The following is a 19,741-nucleotide window of genomic DNA, read 5'->3' as shown; positions in this document are numbered from 1 at the left end:
ACATAACCACCAGGGCAAGGAGCCTGTTGTCACTAAATAAGGGGCAGAACGAGCCCCAAGAATCAGCTGGTTTCCAGGCCTGATCCAAAGCCCACCTGCATCTGAATAACCAGGAGAACTTTTTAAAAAATCAGATGTGGGCTTCCCTGGTGGCGCAGTGGTTGAGAGTCCGCCTGCCGATGCAGGGGACATAGGTTCGTGCCCCAGTCCGGGAAGATCCCACATGCCGCGGAGCGGCTGGGCCCGTGTGCCATGGCCGCTGAGCCTGCGCGTCTGGAGCCTGTGCTCTGCAACGGGAGAGGCCACAACAGTGAGAGGTCCGCGTACCGCAAAATAAATAAATAAATAAAATAAAATCAGATGCGTTTTCTCCATCCTAAAGATTGTGAACCAATGGTGATTTGAGTATGCTTCGAAGTTTGTAATTCATTATATTTCAGTCGAAATAGCAAAAAGAGGGGAGGGTGGTGCTTATCCTCTGTGGGCCTTAAACACCAGTCAGGGCAGAATTCAAACTGGGCTCCAGATATCTCGACATGCAGGCTCTCCCCACTGCCCCACTGCCTCTCGGGCACAGTTAAGGTGGAGAAATAAAATGGGCTTGATCAAAGTGTTTTTCTCTTCACCATCTGCTTACCATTTTCAAACCATCTGTTCCTTCTCATGAACTATCTTGGCTATTAAGGCACTAGAGGGTGGTGAGTAGAGCTGGATTCTGGACCAGGATTTAAATTCTGACTTTGCCACTTCCTAGCTTTGAAACCCTGGGTAAGTTAGTTCATGTATCAGTGGCTCAGTTTTCTCATCTATAATAGTGGTATCTACTATTACTGTTGTGAGAGGTATCCTAATTAACACAAGCTGTGACAGTTTAACTAACACAGGTTATATGAATTCAAATTACAATATACAAAGAAGGCATCAATGAATTCAGTAAAGTTGCAGGATACAAAATTAACACACAGAAATCTGTTGCATTTCTATACACTAAAAACAGAAGATCAGAAAGAGAAATTAAAGAAACAATCCCATGTACCATCATATAAAAAAGAATAAAATGACTAGGAATAAACCTACCTAAGGAGACAAAAGACCTGTACTCCGAAAACTATAAGATGCTGATGAAAGAAATCAAAGGTGACACAAGAGATGAAAAGATATACCATGTTCTTGGATTGGAAGAATGAATATTGTCAAAATGACTATACTACCCAAGGCAATCTACAAATTCAGTGCAATCCCCATCAAATTACCAATGTCATTTCTCACAGAACTAGAACAAAAAATCTTAAAATTTGTATGGAGACACAAAATAGCCAAAGCAATCTTGAGGAAAAAAAAAAACAGAGCTGGAGGTATCAGGCTCCCTGGCTTCAGAGTATACTACAAAGCTACAGTCATCAAAACAGTATGGTACTGGCACAAAGACAGACTTATTCATCAATGCAACAGGATAGAAAGCCCAGAAGTGAACCCACACACCTATGGTCAATTAATCTATGACAAAGGAGGCAAGACTATACAACGGAGGAAAGACAGTCTCTTCAATAAATGGTGCGGGGAAAACTGGACAGCTACATGTAAAAAAGTGAAATGTGACCATTCTTTAATACCATACACAAAAATAAACTCAAAATGGATTAAAGACCTAAATGTAAGACCAGATACTATAAAACTCTTAGAGGAAAACGTAGGCACAACACTCTTTGACATACATTGCAGCAAGATCCTAGAGTAATGGAAATAAAAACAAAAATAAACAAATGGGACCTAATTAAACTCAAAACCTTCTGCACAGAAAAGGAAACCATAAACAAAATGAAAAGACAACCCACAGAATGGGAGAAAATATTTGCAAGCAATGTGACCGACAAGGGATTAGTCTCCAGAATTTACAGACAGTTCATGGGGCTCAATACAAAAAACACAAACAACCCAATCAAAAAATGGGCAGAAGACCTAAACAGACATTTCTCCAAAGAAGAAATACAGATGGCCAAAAAGCACGTGAAAAGATGTTCAACATTACTAATTATCAGAGAAATGCAAATCAAAACTACAATGAGATATTACCTCACACCAGTCAGAATGGCCATCATCGAAAAATCTATAAGCAATAAATGCTGGAGAGGGTGTGGAGAAAAGGGAACCCTTTTGCACTGTTGGTGGGAATGTAAATTGGTACAGCCACTATGGAGAACAGTATGGAGAGGTTCCTTAAGGAAAAAAATATAGAGCTACCATATGATCCAGCAATTCCATTCCTGAGCATATACCCAGAGAAAGACATGGTCTAGAAGGATATGTGCACCCCAATGTTCATTGCAGTGCTGTTTACAGTAGCCAAGCATGGAAGCAATCTAAATGTTCATCGACAGATGAATGGATAAAGAAGATGTGGTATGAATATACAATGGAATATTACTCAGCCATTAAAAAGAATGAAATAATGCCATTTGCAGCAACATGGATGGACCTAGAAATTATCATACTAAGTGAAGTAAGCCAGACAGAGAAAGACAGATATCATATGATATTGCTTATATGCAGAATCGAAAAAGAAATGGTACAAATGAACTCATTTACAAAACAGAAACAGACCCACAGACTTAGAGAACAAATTTATGGTAATCAGGGGGAGGAATAGACTGGGAGTTTGGCATTGACATGTACACACTGCAATGTTTGAAATATGTAACCAACAAGGACCTACTGTATAGCACAGGGAATGCTGCTCAATATTCTATAATAACCTAAATGGGAAAAGAATTTGAAAAAGGATAGATACATATATATGTATAACTGAATCACTTTGCTGAAAGTAACACAGCATTTTTAATCAACTATGCTCCAATATAAAATAAATATTTTAAAAATTACTATATATATATATATATATATATATATGTATGTATGTATGGCTCCCTCCCCAGCACAAGCAGAGAAAAGGCCACATGAGGACCCAGGGAAAAGGTGGCCATCTGCAAGCCAGGAAGAGAGCCTTGCCAGAAACTGGATCTGCTGCCACCTTGATCTTAGACTCCTGGCCTCCAGTGCTATGAGAAAATAAATTTCTGTTGTTTAAAAAAAAAAAATCAATATATGTATAGAGTTTAAAATAGAGCTTGATGTGTGTTAAGTGCTCAGTAAATATTAACTGTCACACTTATTACTCTTGGCTTCTCTCCTATGATTATTTCTTCAGGTAGGAGGAGGGTTTAACAATTAATTTAGCTATCATGGGTATAATACTGAGGCAATTTCCCAGCTACAGTCTTAGCCCACTGGCCCATAACTCCCTCATTTGGCCCTATCAGTCAAGGTCACTGTCCTTGAAGTTCTGCCCAGGTGCGTGTTCAGTGGAGACTGAGCTTGGTTAGACCTTGGCATGAGGCAGGGACACAAAGGGGAACCCAGTCATTGCCTCTGAGACTATGCAGTATGTCACTGGTAGTTACTTTCCCTTGGTGAGCTTCCCATAGAATTAAAGGTGTATTTTGGTGTTCTATGCCCTGACAAAGATCAGAGGCATCTATTAAGACATGACACAGGCTCCTCAGATAAGAAAAATGTGAGACATCCCCTTCTCACCCCGACTGGCTCTTGTTCCCATACACCCACCCCAAGCTTTCCTACCAGACCCCCAGTTAGAGGACTCTTAGAGTAGAGATAAACGTCAAGATCAATTCAGCACAATTTGCAGAAGAAAAGGAGAACTAGACATCCTAAGCATTTATAGCATGAATCTTGTCTCTTTAAAAGAAGATGACGTTAAGAAGTGGTAACTACCAAACCAAAGTCTGTCATTTAAATAAAGAGCAAGCATTACTTATGACAGAGCTGAGTGTGTTGAAGTATGCTCTGGAAACGAGAATCACTTTAGATAATGACTCTTCTTGCTTTTAAGAGAATTCATGAGACTCGCTGTGCACACTGCATTGGAAAGTCATTAAAACTGCTGAAGCATGTCACGTTCAGCACTCCTGGCCACAGAAGTCTTAGAACACCCGCAGGTAAGGCAGGTAAGAGCATCAGGAGTCTCCGAGATGCTACCTACTTATTAAACAGCAATTATTTGTCCTGTGATGTCCTGGGCACTGGAGGCTACAGGGGACATAGGACACTGCTCTGCAGGACCACTTGCTGTCTGTCTGACTCTGAGTAAATAATGCAAATCCCTTTGAACTTCAGTTTCCTTGTCTGAGACGTAAGGAGCAAAATACTTAAGTGTATTAGTTAGGATGCTTTTTCGGGGGTGCAGGTTACAGAAAAAGCATGACTCAAGTGCTTTAACAATAATGGTCAGTCCCGTCTCACATATCAGCCAGTGCACAGCTATGCCAGGGGTTGGGGCCTGCCTCTGCTTTGCTTGGCTCTGACCTCCTCCATCCGTGTTGGCTTCCTTTACATAGAAGCGCCAGGCAAACATCCAGACACCACAAGGTCCAGAGCAGGGAGAAGGGATATCTCTCCCTAAATGCCTCTTTTTCATCAATGAGGAAGGCTTCCCAAACTCCCACCCCCACCGGCCAGGCTTCCCTCATACCTCACTGGCTTGAATGGTTCACACGACCACCTGTGACCCAGTCACTGGCGACAGAGGCCACGATTGGTTTAAAGTATTCAGCACTTACCCCTAGGCTGAGGGCAGAATCAGCTTCCCCAAAGACAGGATGATAGGAGGACAGAAACCTAAATAATAACAGGACTTTGTGGACGAGGAAGAAGCAGTAGGTGGCTGATGCAGCAACCAATGATGTTCACTACACCACCCCATGAAACTCGTGATGAGCAGATGAGAGGGTGAATGAAAACGGCTCACGCAGTGCTTGGCACGTGGGCATAATAATAGCTGACATTTCTGAGGACTTCTAATGTGCCAGGCACTTTCTATGAATTCTCTGATTTAATTAGTGCCCTGTGAGGTAGGTGCCATTTTTATGCCCATTTTATGGATGAGGAGACTGGAGCACAGGTCAGTTAAGTAACTTGATCGAGGCAGAGTCTGCATTGAAACTCAGGCACTCTGACTTAAAGTCCTGCTCTCGTGCATTCATTCTCTAAGATTTACTGCACTGAAATGGTAGTCAAATTCGTTACCCCATCTCTGCCTTAATCTCAAGAAATGTGTAAATTTTGAGTTCAATGGGATTCGCACACATGAAAAATCGGAGAGCAATACAATGTAGCAGCTAGTGACAATCTCTGTGGTTTAAGAGAGGAAAGACGTAACCAATGTACATAGGGAAGACAGTAGGGGGTGATGCCGCCAGGAAGGCAACAGGGGATGGGCCTCCATGGAGGTGTGAGTTTGAGAGGCAATGGAGAGCATTCCAGACTGCTGTAGCAGCTTGGAGTTTTCAGGAATAAAAGGCCTCTCTTACATGACTTGGGCAAAGAGCAGTGGCTTTGGAATCCACTCTTTGGAGATGGAGAAGCAGAGCAGGGCTCCAGCCACAGTTTCTGCTGTAGACTTGGACTGGACCAAAGGTGGTGCTAGAGTTCAAACTTAAGGTAGTTGTGCACCTATCCTGGCCTCCACAGCCCCTCATCTCCCCAAGGATTAACCCCTGTGCCTGCATTTTGGGTACCCAAGCCTTCTGAGTGACTAGAGATCTACACCCAAACCTCACGTTCTTATGAAGAGTACCCTAAGTTTTCCAGGCAGAGAGGACATTAGAATGTTGATGGAATTCCATCCTCTAGATGGAATTTCCCAGAGGAATCTGACTCGAGGGAGAGGATTTCTCTCTATATCTTACACCACTTCCTGCAGCACCAACCTTCATGCCAAGAAACACCCCCTCAAGGACATGTTCTGGGCAGGGTTTCAGGTCATGTTCTCCTAAGTCGATGTTTTTGAATCAAATCACTGTGTCTACATCCTATTTAGAGTCTTACCTATTATCATTTTCTGGTTTATCACCTTTTACCTTCTTTAGTCTTAAAATTACTTCCCAAATTCCTCTGCAATCTGATATTTAGGCACCAGGTACCTTTCTAGGTTAATAAAATAGATCCAAGTTGGGAAAGGTTAGTCTTTGGAGTGAGAGATCGAGCTCAATTCGCAGCACGATCACTCACCGCTGGGTGCCTCTGGACCCCAGGTCTTTGTGAAGCAAAGACCACACATGCACAACAGTACATTGCCCCATCCCGACGGTAAGCAAAGTATAAGGAAGGCATCTAGATCATTGTCTGGCATATAATTGGTGTTTTAAATGTTAGTTTCTTCCTCCCTTCTGTCCTTTTCCCTTTATAGGGGGTAGGGAGGAATGTTCAAATGTAGTAAAAGCAAAAGAACCTGTGTGTAGTTTTTAGGTTGCCTGATTATGCCACTAAGTTGCTGTGTGCCCTGGGGTGAGATCTTTACCTTCTCTGGTTCCATTTTCTCATCTACAAAAAGAGGAGGTTAGAGTCAATATTCAGAGTCACCTGTATGTTTAAGATGATATGTTCATTATATACTGTGTACATTCCCCAAGTTCAGAGTCACAGGAATTCCCCTGATTCATCTGTCTCATCTAGGCTCCAGACTCATCTCCCCCAAGTGGGTGTGGCCCAGTTTCTTCCCATTCAGCTTGGCCTGCAGGGTCCTTCCTGCCTCATACCTGTTGTGAAATGGCTATTATCTAAGACTAACAAGGACCTGCTGACCACTTAGGGAGCAGGCACGGCAGGCCCCAGCAATAGTGATCTCAGACCCGTCTAGACAGCCAGCAGTTCATTGACAGCAAAACACCTGATGGTGAGATGTCAGTGGGAGGGAATGTGAGGTCACCTCACCCTGTGGTTTGCAAACTGTGTGCCTCAGGGACCTGGAGGTTCCTCAGTGCCCCTGGCAGCTGAGGGCCGGGGAGGCAGCAACAGATGGGCCCCTTCTCACCAGAGTGGGTTCACCTCTGATTCATTCACTTCCCAGTTTTCGGCAGAGGGTTACCATGTAAATTTTAGGATTACTTGTTCTGGTTCTGTGAAAAATGTCATGGGTAATTTGATAGGGATCACATTAAAGCTATAGATTGCTTTAAGTAGTGTGACCATTTTAACAATATTAATTCTTCTAATCCAAGAGCATGGGATATCTTTCCATTTCTTTCTCAGCATATAAGTCATTCACCTCCTTCGTGAGGTTTATTCTGAAGTATTTTTTCTATGTGATTATAAAAGGGATTGTTTTTTTACATTCCCTTTCTGATATTTCATTGTTAGTGTAAAGAAATGCAATTGATTTCTGTGTGTTAATCTTGTATCCTGCCACCTTGCTGAATTCATTTATCAGTTCTAGTAGTTTTTGTGTGGAGTATTTAGGGTTTTATATATATAGTGTCATGTGTTCTTCATTTAATGACAACTTTACCTCTTCCCTACCAATTTGAATACCTCTTATTTCTTTTTCTTGTCTGATTGCTGTGGCTAAGACTTCCCATACTGTGTTGAAGAGAAGTGGTGAGAATGGGCATCCCTGTCTTGTTCCAGATTTTAGCAGGATGGCTTTCAGTTTTTCACCATTGAGTATTATAGTGGCTGTGGGTTTGTCATAAATAGCTTTTATTATGTTGAGATATGTTCCCTCTATACCCACCTTGGTATGAGTTTTTATCTTGAATCGTTGTTGAATTTTATTGAGTGCTTTTTCTGCATCTATTGAGATGATCATATAGTTTTTGTCTTTTCTTTTGTTGATGTGGTGTATCACATTGATTGATTTGTGTATGTTGAATCATGCTTGTGTCCCTGGCATGAATCCAGCTTGGTCATGGTGTATGATCTTTTTTATGTGTTGTTGAATTCTCTTTGTTAATATTTTGTTGAGAATTTTTGCATCTATATTCATCAGAGATACTGGCCTGTAATTTTCTTTTTTGGTAGTAGCTTTGTCTTTGGGTATCCTTTCAGACTTCTGACTTGCTGAACAGTGAGGTTATATATTTGTGTTGTGTTAAGTCACTAAATTCAGAGTAATTGTTACAGCAGAACTAGGAAACGAATAGAGGAGGGTGGGAATATTGCTGTTGTGCTCGGAGCAGCTGAACGATCCTATTGTATAATGGTTGGGGGGGTAAGAATTTTTTTGCTTATCTATGTTTCTTATCTTTACCAAATTGAACACATATAACTTTTGTAATAAAAATGAGAAGTTATTATTTTCAAGAAGAGAACTCTTCTTGAGTTTTAGGACATTTCATCAAAGTCCTAAAAGAGAGCCAGCTAGGAGTCAGGCATCTGCAGCTTAGTGGGAGGGGAAGGGTCAACGGGTGTCAACGGGAGATACAGCGTGTGGTCTGGAATGTCTCTAATACCCATTAATTTACCCAGGGTGATAATGTCCAGGGACTCTTGAGGGATGGGTAGAGTAGAACTCAGGAACACCGGGCTTCCCCCAAAGTGAACTGAGAGAATGAATTGAGAAGTGAGCAGGCACAAGAAGAAGAAGGGGAAAAAATGAGAAAAAATTCTTTAGGCAAAAAAGGAAAAACCAAAATATTAACACGAAGGGGAATCCTCAGACACTTTACAAATCTGTATGAAGGAGGCAGACAGAGCAAAGCTCAACAGGCTGGCCCACACTGAGCAGACACATGACAGTGGAGGTTTATAGCAACCTTCCAGCAGGTTCCTTAGGGTTCCTCCCAGGAAGCAGCCCTTCCTGCAGATTTTTCCTAGCCCCCTTTTTTCCCACCAAAATATACCTGACTCATTCTAAAGATGACTGTCATATACACTTAATTCAGTCAATGTCATGGGGGAAAAAAGGAAGGAGGCTCTTTCTAGAATAGCTCTGTCTGGTAGACAATGCAAGCCATGTCATTTTTAATCCCTGAGTGGTCACATTAAAAAAAACAATAAAAAGAAACAGATGAAACTAATTTTTATAATATATTTTATTTAACTCAATATAGCCAAAGTATTATTTCAGCATGTAGTCAATATTAAAATTACACTAATGAGATATTTTATGCTCTTTATTTCATGCTGAGTCTTCAGAATCTGCCGTATATTTTGCACTTAAAGCACATCTCAATTTGGAGTAGCCACACTTCAAGTGCCCAAAAGCCACATCTGGCTAGTAGCTATGGCACAGGAGAGTGTGGTTCTCTATTAAAAGAAATAAAGTGACCCAATGACCAAAATCAGTGGGTGATTCTAATCTGGAATCTAGTTCTATAAAAGACATTCTTAGGGCAATTGAGAACATTTGAATAGGGACTGCACAAATGGAAAAAAAATTGACTGTGGACTAGTTATTAGATACTATTATAGAACTATTATTAGTTATAAGTGAAATACTATGGGTATGTGAGAGAGTGTCTTTATACTTAGGAGTTTTAGGCTGAAGTGTTCAGGGATAAAATGTCATGATGTTGAAAATTATTCTTGAAAAGAATGTTCTTGAAAGAAAGCAAATATGGCAAACTGTTAATCATTATTGAATCTAGGTTGAAGGCAGATGGATGTCCTATGTACTATTTTTTCAACTTCCCTCTATGTTTGAAATTGATAATAAAAACTTGGGTAAAAGACACACACACACACACACACACACACACACACACACTCCTGCCCTAGACTCCATTCCAAACAGGGAAAATTTATCTGTTGGAGGCTCTTAATCTGCTGAACTAATTGTGTTAAAATATTTTTTATGGTAGAATATTTTATAGAGGAAGCAATATTGTTAGTAATAAGAACACAAAATTTGAAGACAAAAGATCAAGGTTCCATTTACTAGTTATGTAACTTGAGTAGCCCTTTCTTAGAAAGCTTCAATTTCCTTATTACATATAATTATATAAAATATTTTATATATAAATATTATATCACATATTAATATATAATATATGTAATATATATAAATTTATAATTATATGTATTTTATATACTTATTATTACTATATAATAATATGAAGATAGATAGATAGATAATCAGACAGACTATAGCCTTAATTGTTACACAAAGGACATCTAGTATGGCCTTTTAAAGGGAACTATGAATGGTAAAGACTCTACAGGAATCTCAAGCTTAGGAGCCAGCGAGTGAGGAAGCTGTTTTTGTTGAACGAACCCTGATGATATCATTTTGTTATCTGTCCACCTGGAAAGAGGCTCTCCAAAGCCTCTGTCCCTGGCCACACACTCCTGAGCTGTGATGAGGAAGCCTTTGCTCTGTGCAGGTGTCAGCACCACTTCTCCAGAGTTGACAACCAGAACCACCAGCAAGGGACATATGGGCATATGGCCGGAAATGACTTTGAAACCGTGAAATCCCAAATAATATCTGGAAGTAGAAAAATCCAAATTATGTGAGAAGGAGTCATCCCCATGGACGAAGAACACTTGACATACACAAAAATATTTGTTTTGGGGCTTCCCTGGTGGCGCAGTGGTTGAGAGTCCGCCTGCCGATGCAGGGGACACGGGTTCGTGCCCCGGTCTGGGAGGATCCCACATGCCGCGGAGCGGCTGGGCCCGTGAGCCATGGCCGCTGAGCCTGCGTGTCCGGAGCCTGTGCTCCGCAACGGGAGAGGCCACAGCAGTGAGAGGCCCGCGTAAGGCAAAAAAAAAAAAAAAAAAAAAAAACCCAAAATGACATATTTAAGGTCAAGACTAAAACTGCTTTTAGGGATTGAGCTGAGTACTTGCTTTCCTAAACTACAAGACCAAGTGCAGCACAGAGCAAGTGTCGCAATGGAGATGATTTCAGAGACAGAGACAATTTTGACATACCAGTTTATTGTTTTTATTACATAGATTTCTCCTCTTTTTAATGAAACAAAAGAACTCAACAGAGGGGGAGCATATAAAAATCAAACTGTATACTATGAATCAATTATGAAGCTAACCAGACTCTTCAGGTAATACATGCTAGACACCGGGGAACAGAAATGAGATGAAGAAAGACAAAGACAAATGCCTTACCACCTGTGACATAATCTTTTCTAGAAAGAGTCGATGCTGTTTTGGTCAAGAGGCCAAGCTAGACTTTGAAGACATGATACAATTCTCAATTAGTTAATTGGTTCACCTTGTGGCCCAAACCGAGTCACTTAGCTCTGTGCCACGGCACAGACTCTTGTGAATAATGAGCAAAGAACGGGGATGGAAAGTCCTCTGTGAACTAAGAGGAACCATCTGTCTACCAAAATCTCAGGAAAAACTCAGGAAGGTTTGCAGTTCCCCACCCCTCAGCCCTGAAAGTCTAGTCCCCGGTCATGAAGTCTCAGTCTAGCATGTTTCCAGGGGACTCTCACAACCCTAACTCTCCCTCAGCAAACAAGTCCATCGTTAAGTGTCCATAAATAGGGTTCTTACAGGTCTCAGAGTTCTGGGTCCTCCTAGTTATGCCCAGAACAGGATTTGCTTTGTTTGACACCACAATTGATAAGACCTTCCTGAGTCCTCTAGATCAGCACTGGCTGAGATCTGAGTTAAACCTCCTTAGGGAACAACTAGACCTCAGCAGCTTTCAAGAAAAATGGGGGAAAAAAAGACATAGGGAAGAAGGAACCTGGCAAACTGGCAACCATTTCCCTGAGTTCTTTTATCTGCTGGAATGATGGTGTTTTCTGTTTGATTTGTACCTGTAATGACAGCCATGCCCCTCATGAAATACAAGATGAGAATAAGTATAGGTAGGACAGGAAAGGGTTAGCTGTTTCTTCCTCTTCCAGATGAAACTTAATGCCAAGCAATGAGCACTTCCTATCTGTAAATGGCGACTGACCTGCCAATCAAAGTGTGCTTGGATTCCAGACTGCACAGTTTCGTGTGCTTTCTCCCTGCAAAAATGAGCAACCTTGGTTCAGTCAGGGATGAAATCAGGAATACCAGGGACTGAAAGGACTTTTGTTTTAGACCATCTTTTTAAAGCCTAATTTCCTTTAGCTCTGGTCCTATTCATGTCACTCAACAATGACTTACTGTTCAGAAGGAGCTCCATCGGCCAAAAACATTGGGTCTTGAGAGTCTGAATCAAAAGCCATCCCTGACTCTCAGAAACCTATCCTAGGTTTGGGATATCCACAACATTAGTAAAGTTACGGTGCAACAAACATTAAGACTGTTGTCAGTCTCAGGCAGCCCAACCCCCTGCCTCCAAGTGACGAGGGCAAAAAACACAAGACTGTTCAAAGGAAAAAAATCTTTCCCAGAGGATGAAATAGGACGGGACATAGTTAAGTTCTCAGGAACCTGGACCTATCATGCTTCTCTGTAGCAGAAGCTAGAAAGTAGACAAGTGTTCCTGCTTACTGCATATCCATGTATTTCCTTATCTCTAGCCCCCCATTTTATAGGCATCTTGGATAGTTGGCCATCTTGCCCTTCCTTCATGTATTCCAGTGTCTGTAAGGACAGGTTTTGTCATGTACTCTTGGGGCTGGCAGAGATGCCAGACATCACATTAAACAGAAGATAAAATAAAAAGTGGTCCTCAAATGTCCTGGAAGAGAAAAAGGAAAGGCGAGACACTGATGGAAATAGCAAGAAATGGAAGTTGACATGTCATCTGTGAGTCTTTTAGAGAGGCTGGGAACCAGGAAGAGAAGCAGCACCGCTGAGTCAGGAACTTCCCAGCATGTGATTTGCTCTGTGTTGAAAGGAAGGCAAGCAAGGGACCCTTTTTCTTCAGTGCCCAGATCTGTATCAGAAGCTGTAAGCACGTTGGGTGGGACCACAAGGTAGGGGGATACTGAGAACACTGGGTTTCTGGGATGTTCCAGGAAAGGATGGTCCAAATGGGAAATTGAGGGACTAGGCAAAATAAACACCAGAAGTCAAAATCAGACTTAACTCCTAATTTGACCAGGTGAGACCAAAAGACTGAACTTATATTGCACCTCAGAAAAACAGTCACACCTGTTGAGGGTAGATTTTAAGATTGGAGTACAGTCATGAGAATTTTTTTGAAGTATAATGATGAGCTAAAACTCTCTTCACACAAATGAATAAACACACAAACAAATCAGCACTCTTGGGTTGTAGTAAAGAAGCCCTAAGGAATAATGCTGGAATCACTTGATATAATAATTCCCCATTTTTAAAGAGAAGACCAAAGCCCCTAAAAAATGAGTCATGGAGAAGAAATTACAGTAGGAACTGCATTTTTAGCCCAATCTGCTAAGGAAACATTCACAGGTGTAGGCACACACACACACAGACACACACACACGAGAGGTATGATACATGTTATATGAGAAGTGACATAATAAGGTAACAAGGCCCCGACCAACGTATTCATAGCACATTGACAACAGTTATACTTTCACTTTTCAAATAACTGAAAGTGAAAACTTGGGCCTAAAGAAATCTTAAGTCAGTGGCTCTCCCTCCCCAAACCAATGGCCAAGTCTTTTCAGAGGCAATTCTGGTTTGAGCTGGGCCAACTATCAGTGTAACTAGACCAAAATTCTGACCGTTTGATTCTCTGGCTGTGGTTGATAAGACAGCTAAAACCTCAGCACTTCATTGAGACCATCAACAATATGGTTAGTGCTGGTTTACTGATCCTCTCTACCTCACCCAGAATTTTCTAATAGGCTACAGCCAATGAGATCAACTGTTTTGGGCACAAAATCTAATATATTATGAGTGGGAGGTGTAACAAAATGGTGATAAGCTTGGGCTTCAGAATCACACTGAACTGAAACCCAGCTTCACATTTCACTAGCTGTGTCTCCTTGCATGAGTCACTTAACCTTTTTGAGCCTTAAACCCCACCATCTATAAAGAGAGGACAACAAGGGTAAATCATAAATTCTTTTTGTAAGGATGACATGAAATAAGGTGTACTTATTTCTTGGCACAGTGCTTGACATGTAGGAAGTGCTGAATATGCCAGCTCACAGAATCATCGTGAGGAACCTAGGGTAAACAGAAAATACAGACAAAAAAGTAAAAAGCATTCTGTTTGATCGTAGAATCTAGCTCAGCATAGCTTAACATGTAAGTCGGCCCTTTTCTGTTTGTTTGGTTGGTTGTTTTTGCTGCCTACCAACTGCGCCCAACAGTCTAGCCTACTTTCTGCAGTAGCCCAGGGGCTGCCAGGTCTTTTCTGGCTAGGCCTCTGGGTACTATAGTTTCAAGTTCAAGTCTGACATGGAAGCAGTAGGTACTTACTCACTCCCTGGCACAGCGCTAGTATTCCTTATTCCCTATACCGACCGCCAGTTGGTCAGTAAGTACTGCTTTCTTAGCTCCTCCAAGCCGGGCCCTCTGGCCTTGAATGACCCTCCAGCGCCCCTAGTTTTATCTCGCCTCCCCAGGCAAACCTCCACTTTTCATGCAATTTCTCACCTCACTGCCCTCCAGGTCACCTTTCATATGCCTCCCTACTGGGTGTTCAAAAGGGACAGAGGAAGCCCATCCTTGAAACTCACCTTTCCCCTTATATTTATACCAACATTTCTCAATAGCCAGAAGACAGTACTCTGTCACAGCCAGAAAAGAGCACTTTGTCTCTCTTGAAGGAGCCAGGCTCACGCTGAAGGCGGACTCAGGAGGCTTGGGGCCAAGAGCCCACAGGACCTAGAGGGGCCCACAAAGAGGTTCGAATTTCTTTTTAAAACCAAAGAAAAAAATGAAGGTGATAAGAACGTATGTATAATCATTGAATCCATTCCGGATTCTATTCATCTTTATGCCAAAACAATCATAAAATATACTTTAAAATATATTTTTATGGAGGAAGGGGCTCACAAATACACTGTGGCCCTGCCACTCCTGCTGAGTTGAGAGTGGTCCTATGTGGGGAGAACCGGAGGCAAACTCGCCCACCTGGACCCTGCCTCCTACGTGACCCATTTATTTCCTCTGTCTGGTACAGGACAAAAAGTCACAGCGACTCAGATTTTTAAGAGGATTTTTTATGTAGCACAGGGAACTGTACTGAGTATTTTGTAATAACCTGTAAGGGAAAAGAATCTGAAAAAAATATATATATATATACATATAACCGAATCATATATATGTATAACCGAATCACCTTGCTGTATACCTGAAACTAACACAACATTGTAAATCAACTATACTTCAGTTTTTTAAAAAAGAGGATGTTTTAAACAACTGCCAACATTGATTATATAGAACTTGTCTGTTTCCATCATATGTCTAACCCAGACTTCTTCACACCTCCACGCAAATACAAAGGATGCCAGAGCACTAACACAACATCAGGATCACACCTGCATGAGCCAGGTTAAGGGCCAGCATGAGGTGACCTTCCTCAGGAAACAAAGCCTCATTTCTGGGGCACTTGAAAATCATATATAAGTGGGCACTGATTGGATTTATCACAACATATGGCGATACTTTTCACTGATTAATTTAGTTGAAAAATCAACTCAGCTGAACACTTGGTTGGGTCTCCATCCATACTTATGAAGCCATCATGTAGACTACTCCAGCTGTACACTTTGTTCAGAGGCAAGTTTTCTCAGTTTGATGCAAGGTGCAGAAACAAAACAAGACAAGACAAGACAAAAAAAAGACAGTTTTCTTTTACAGTAAATGCTGGCTATCATTTGGATGAATGCCAAGAAATTTCTTCAACCAAAATGTGTTGAGTCTGTTACCAGTGAGACAGGGAGGCGGATCAATCTTGATCAATACTTGCAGCAAACTTAAGCCTTCGGCTTTGTTTTTTAATCAGTGAATTTCTAATTTTCATGATGCTGTCTTGGGTGTGACTATTATTTGTGAAGAACAGTCTCTGTACCAAGGGAACACAGCTACCTACAGGGTTAAGTCACACCCTTTTTAGTCGGGCTCACTTCCCACCTCCAAATCCAGAGGAACAGGCAAGACAGATTATTCCATCCCAATGTATACTTTCCTAAGCCTGCTATCTGCCCATGAGAGTTTCACTCTCTATTCCCACCACAAAGAATCAGACTGAAGAAAAAGATACTTAACATCCCACGTGGGGTGGAAAACTGGGCTTTGGCACAGGGGAGTGGGCTGGGGTGTTAGAACTCCACTGTCAAATCAAGAAGTAAAATGCTTGTGAGTTGTGTGTGAAATGGCCTACTTCAGTATTTCTTAAATATGAGTAAAATATGACCCCTTTTAAGGGGGGAAAAATTTCTTCTAGACCCTTAAGGATGTGTCTGCTGATGATACCCGTGTGAGAAGCACCTACCCATATTAATTTACAATGATTTTCTCCATCGCTCACATGCAAGTGTCTTTATTAATACTCAGGCGTTTTCATTTTAATACTATGCTTATCACAGTACTTTTTTGAATGCATATTGAACAGTTTTTGTACTCAGAAAACCACATCCTTTGACTGGTCCAGGCCACTCGAATCTTTCTATTAACTGGGTTTTTTTCGAGCTTCTACCCGTGTCTTTGTAGGTGTTAAATGATTAAGTAGTATTAGTGCTAGGGTGGTGCTCAGGTGCACAATCAGAGTTTTAAAAATAGCGGTTGCATTACTAAACTAGTTTTAGCTTTTAAATTGTTGCTGTTCTGACTGCAGCGCAGCCATTTGACAAGCTCAGTGTTGGATGGTAATTAACTCAGCCCTCTTTCCAGCAGCGCTCAACCCAAGCACCCAGAGGCTCTCTTGGGAAGCGGCGTTAATTGAATCACATCTAAAGTGGAGTGAGGGACTCAAGGCGCTCATGGGGGACCCTTCAAAGTGAGAAGCCTCTCAGATTCTGCAAAGGCAATAAGATTAAGTCAGACTTGAGAACCTTGTTTATGTATTGGCAGGGGGTGGGGAGAATCAAAGTTCCTGTGTGTAGTTCAGCAAAGCACTCTGCCCTGCTGCTTCTTTACCTCTGCATCTTCCTCATCTCTGAAACACGGGCCTCGCCTTTCCTCTTCCCTCACTTTTCTTTGGCTAGTGAGCTGTTCATGTCATCCTTTACATCTTAACCCCCACCTCACTTCCTCTGAGAAGTCGGCTCCCCATCGACCAAGACTAGTGCAGGTGTCCCTTGGATGTGATTGCATAGCACTTACTAGGTTACCAAAACATTCACCTCAACCTGGCACTCAAAACATTAGTGTGTCCACAGTGGTTGCTACGTGCTAGGCATAGACCATGCTAGACCATGTCATATAGTCATTAGCAAAGTTGCATGAGGTAGGCCTTGTTTGTACCCATTTTTACAGACATGGAAACTGAGGCTTAGAAAAGTTAACTTGCTCAGGGTCACATTACTAGGAAGCATGAGGGCTGAAATTCAAAATCAGTCTAACTCCAGAGCTCACACTTTGAATTACTGTGCCATTCTGCCTCCCAAATATTTGTGAAAAACATATTGTTTGATATTTTTTGATAAACTTGAACAAAGCAGATTCACCGACAACTTAACCTTTTCTGGCCCCAGCTTCTGGTTTTTTTTAAGCTATTTGGGCCAGAATCAGAAAGCAAGAAGTTCTATGCCAGAATGATTCAAAATAGGATTCATTGATGGACTAAATTCTTGCACACGATACAAAAATAAAAGTTACAAAAGGGGAAACAATGAAAAGCAAGATTCCCCCTACTCAGAGCCACCTAGTTCCCCTTTTCCAGAGATAACTACTGAGATCTATTATCCTCATGAGAGGTAGCCCTAGAGATGTATTTTGTAAACTATGATCCCAGCCTACTAATGGATCGATTTTGAGGGTCCTGACCAGCATTTGTTTTTTAATGTCATTAAAAAAAAAAAAAAAGATTTGAAAGGATCATGTTTCACACAGCTTGTGTTTCAGTTTGACGTGTAACACAAATGTACATCTGAGTCACAGAGTGTAAAATGTGACGTTACACTTCTCACCACGGAGTAATATTCAAAGCTGTTGGAAGGCCACCGACCGGGCAGACCCAGAAGTTGGACATTATGAAGGCCGCTTCCACAGAGAACCTCCCACCCTTACTTCCCATGAGTCACTCGAACTCAGCAGCCGGACCCTGTAAAGCAGAAGTCAGATCCCCTCCCTCCTCTGTTCAAACTCTTCCAGGGACCCCCATCTCACTGAGAGCAAAAGCCATGAGACAACATGTATTTCTGTTTGTTTGTTAATATCCTAAAACAATTCCCAAATCAAATAAAACATATGGGCTCCATGATGTAAAGAAACATGACCTGTTGTGGGGAGAGAGTCCCTGAGAAGGGGCTTCAACAGAGACGAGCCGCATCCTTCAGCTGAAAACAAGAATGGATATCTTAAAATACCATCTATATGACATTCATCAAATTCCCTTTAGAGAATCCTGGGGGTACCTTAAGGAGGTAGAACGCTCTCCAGAAGAGCTGGCCCATGGACAGAGAGACTCCCAAAGAGGCGTGGGCTGCCTCCATAAGAAGATGCCGAGGACAAAGAAACATGCAGGAGTCCAACCAGAAGCCCCCAAACTACAGGTCCGGAGCAGAAGTGGCTGCTTCTCACGTGGGCAGTTTCTCTAGCTTTGGTCCAAGGTGAGCAGCAGCAGGGATGTACAGTGTTCAGTGTGGGGTGGCCAGTCACAATAATAAAATAATGAGGCCAATTCTCCCTGTCTCAGAAACAGAAGCAACACTCAGCAGGAGAGGAAAGGATGGTGCCACATCCCCTCCCTCCTTTTCTCTCTCCATCTCTCTTCACTCTCCCGTGGAGCTGTGTGTCCCTAAATGTGGCAGCTTTGTCCTCATTGGTCCATATGGGTGCCTTAACCGGAATACCCCATGGTGTCCCCATGAGAGCGGGGGTAACCCAACTCTGCGGTGGCAGCTCCTGGAAATCAGCGTATAACATCCTAGCATATTTGGACTTGTCTGTTTATTAGACACGTAAGCTCATGTGAACAAGGCTCTTGTCTGTCATGTTCTCTGTCAGATTCTCAATGCCAAGGACAACATCTGACACTAAGTAGGCACGCAGTGAATGTATCTCAAATGGATGAAAAAATGTTAGACCACAGAGTGGAAGCTGTGGTGGCCAGTAGGTACTCCAAGCATAACCAGTCATCAGGCAGATTCTGCAAGATGGGTTTGCACCCCCTGCCTCTGGAAGGCAGCCCTGCGTGTGCCCTCTGGGGCGACTTGCCAGTCTGCTATGCGTTTCGTGTAACTGTGCCTTTGTGATCTAGGTGAAAAGAGATGGCAGGCGGAAGGAAATACACAAGCAAGAGCACTGAGGCTTGTGAGGGCACAGGGCACAGCAGTTACCAGCAGTGACCAAGTCACAACCTAAGAGGTCAGGTGCCTGGGAGGGCATGGCTGGAGGCCAGGCTGGACAGGTAAGGTTAGTTGTGAAGGTGAGCAGCGTTAAGAAGTTTGTAGTTTATTCTGTAGGCAACTGGAGAATTCCTTGGCAGTTTGGAAGCAAAGAAATGACATGATCAGGTAATTCTGAAAACAACATGAAAAAAGGATCAGAGAAGAGGAGGTTCTATAACTAGGGAGGCCATTTATGAGGCTATGACACATGTTCAGGTTCAGAGATAACTGGGGCCAAGACATGTGGCTGTGGAGATGGAGAGGAAGCCCTGGGGGACAATTCGGGGAGGCGACCAGTTGGAAATATGGTTTGGGATGTTAGATATCAAGGTTAGATATTCAGACATGGGAGTCATTTGGGTCCTGTTGAAGTCATGGAAGAAATTAAAAACACCTAATTTGAAAAAAAACCCACCGGATTTGAGTAGTGGATCGTTTAGAAAATCTGATGAAAACAGGTGTTTTTAGTTTCAGAGGCTTCGCAGATACTCACCAAAAAGCCAAGTAAAAGGTCTGGGGATATCAGTTAAGAGTCCCTGGTTGAA

The 19,741-nt window shown here is 42.2% G+C and overlaps 1 protein-coding gene across 7 annotated transcripts in view; it reads left to right on the top strand.

The window, feature by feature from the left end:
• Window positions 1-19,741, top strand: part of RASGRP1 (RAS guanyl releasing protein 1) — a 309,379-nt gene that overhangs the window by 200,410 nt on the left and 89,228 nt on the right. For 3 of the 7 annotated variants that reach the window (XM_067742506.1, XM_067742537.1, XM_067742469.1), the window contains exon 4: window positions 3,908-4,013. The exons of 2 other annotated variants lie outside the window; for them this stretch is intronic. The gene's annotated coding sequence lies outside the window, so the exon portion shown is untranslated. Of the gene's footprint in view, window positions 1-3,907; window positions 4,023-19,741 lie in introns of all 7 variants that reach the window. 2 more of the 7 variants (XM_067742517.1, XM_067742479.1) reach the window with 1 other exon arrangement.

This window comes from Pseudorca crassidens, chromosome 1 (assembly GCF_039906515.1).
Source record: "Pseudorca crassidens isolate mPseCra1 chromosome 1, mPseCra1.hap1, whole genome shotgun sequence".
Taxonomy (NCBI): domain Eukaryota; kingdom Metazoa; phylum Chordata; class Mammalia; order Artiodactyla; family Delphinidae; genus Pseudorca; species Pseudorca crassidens.
The sequence above is the reverse complement of the archived record's forward strand: the minus strand, read 5'-3'. Positions and strand labels throughout refer to the sequence as shown.